The following is a 2,030-nucleotide window of genomic DNA, read 5'->3' as shown; positions in this document are numbered from 1 at the left end:
GAATTTTCGCGTGTATGTCTCCCCTCACCACCCCTGAAACGTCCAACCTTGGGTCTTATTTGCTTTACCATCAGATCCATTCTCTCCCTTTCACACCTGAACTTAAAACCATCTTGCATCTGTATCTCTGTCACCACCATTTACAGCCACTTCGTCTTTTGCCCAGCTCTCTGTATCAAGCATAGCCCCTCCTCCGCCTTTGCCTGATGACTAAAAGGAAGCCATTTCCAAAATCTTTCAGTTTTGAAGAGGTCGCACGGAATTCGAAGCATTGCACTTGCTGTGCTCAGATACATCACGCCCCCTGTTGGACACATAGTCTGTCATTGGAGACAACAAGGTGCAGGGCTGGATGAACACAGCAGGCCAAGCAGCATCATAGGAGCAGAGAGGCTGACGTTTCGGGCCTAGACCCTTCATCAGAAAAGGGGGAGGGGAAGGGGGTTTTGAAATAAATAGGGAGAGAGTGGGAGGCGGATAGAAGAGGGATAGAGGAGAGGATAGGTGGAGAGGAAACAAACAGGTCGAAGAGGCGGGGATGGGGCCAGGAAAGGTGAGTGTAGGTAGGGAGTTAGGAAGGGGATAGGTCAGTCCAGGGAGGACGGACAGGTCAAGGGGGCGGGATGAGGTTGGTCGGTAGGAGATGGAGATGCGGCTTGAGGTGGGAGGAGGGGATAGGTGGGAGGAAGGACAGGTTAGGGAGGCAGGGACGAGCTGGACTGGTTTTGGGATGCGGTAGTGGGGAGGGGAGATTTTGAAACTTGTGAAGTCCACATTGATACCATTGGGCTGCAGGGTTCCCAAGCGGAATACGAGTTGCTGTTCCTGCAACCTTCGGGTGGCATCGTTGTGGCACTGCAGGAGGCCCAGGATGGACATGTCGTCTGAGGAATGGGAGGGGGAAGTTGAAACGGTTCGCGACTGGGAGGTGCAGTTGTTCGTTGCGAACCGAGCGTAGGTGTTGTGCAAAGCGGTCGCGGGGTCTCTGTCATTGGTTTGGAAATCAGGGGAGAGCGCGAACGCAGTCCCCCACTACCACAAATTTTGCAGTCGAGTATCCCGCATTTGGGGACATCGCAGGCGTCAGCACACCCGAAGTGCAATGGGATAGCCTCGTCCTGGGAGAACCACCTTGATGATCATGGTATCTCCCCTGCCAGGTAAGTATACCTCGGATGCTCACTGACTCACTCCCAACAACAGGCACTCCCTCTCACAGTCACACTTACTCACTTCCCTGTATCATCCTCTCGCTATGCGATGCAGGGAAAATAGCTCAATTCCTCATGTTGATCACGGAAACATCTTGGAAAATCTCTTTTCTTTTTTTTTACTATATCTCACGGCGCAGCGTTCACACACTGCTTATTTACATATCTCCCCTAATAGGAAACACCACGCCCACTGCTTCCACCAGGCTGAAGCCTGGTTGGCGGAAAGTCTTCACCCGGAAGTGTCCGATACACGCGGAAATACAGGCTCAGTTTCACTCTGTCTGAGACACTGGCTCTGGATTAGGTGTCAACCCGAATGGAAAGCAATCTCCCAACTTTACTCTAGGAACGTTCGCGAGTTAACCCAGACTCTCTCCAAACTCAACACGTCTTCCTGTGTTTTGCTGGGGCCTTGCAGCCTGCAGCCGAGCGGAAGGAATTTCCTCACAGAGCAATAGACCCGTCCCCGTAGCTTAACATCATAGAATCCCTGCAGAGCAGAAAGAGGCCATTCGGCCCATCCAGTTAGCACTGACCCTCCAAACAGCATCCCACCCCTACCCCTGTAATTCTGCATTTACCACAGGTAACACACCTAGCCTGTGCATCCCCAGACACAACAGGGCAATTTTGTATGGCCAATCCACCCTAACCTAGAATAGAATTTCCTTTATTGTCACATGCACTGAAGTATGAAAGTGCAGGAGTACAGTGAAAAGATTACAATGTTGTCCCCTCTCCCCTCGATGTTCCAGCCCCCTGACCATGACCGCTCTGCTCCGATCCTCCAGGCCCCTGGCCGTCCCCACTCTGTTC

General features: G+C 52.3%; 1 non-coding gene across 1 annotated transcript; it reads right to left on the bottom strand.

Annotated features, from left to right (window-relative positions):
• Positions 1-1,004: 1,004 nt before the first annotated feature.
• Positions 1,005-1,168, bottom strand: LOC125487611. The gene has a single exon (XR_007265980.1). It is a non-coding gene; the product is annotated as a U1 spliceosomal RNA (small nuclear RNA).
• Between the last annotated feature and the right edge of the window lie 862 nt (positions 1,169-2,030).

The sequence above is a fragment of the Rhincodon typus genome, chromosome 42, assembly GCF_021869965.1.
Source record: "Rhincodon typus isolate 14 chromosome 42, sRhiTyp1.1, whole genome shotgun sequence".
Lineage (NCBI taxonomy): Eukaryota > Metazoa > Chordata > Chondrichthyes > Orectolobiformes > Rhincodontidae > Rhincodon > Rhincodon typus.
Note: the sequence above shows the minus strand (reverse complement) of the source record. Positions and strands in the feature narration are given on the sequence as shown.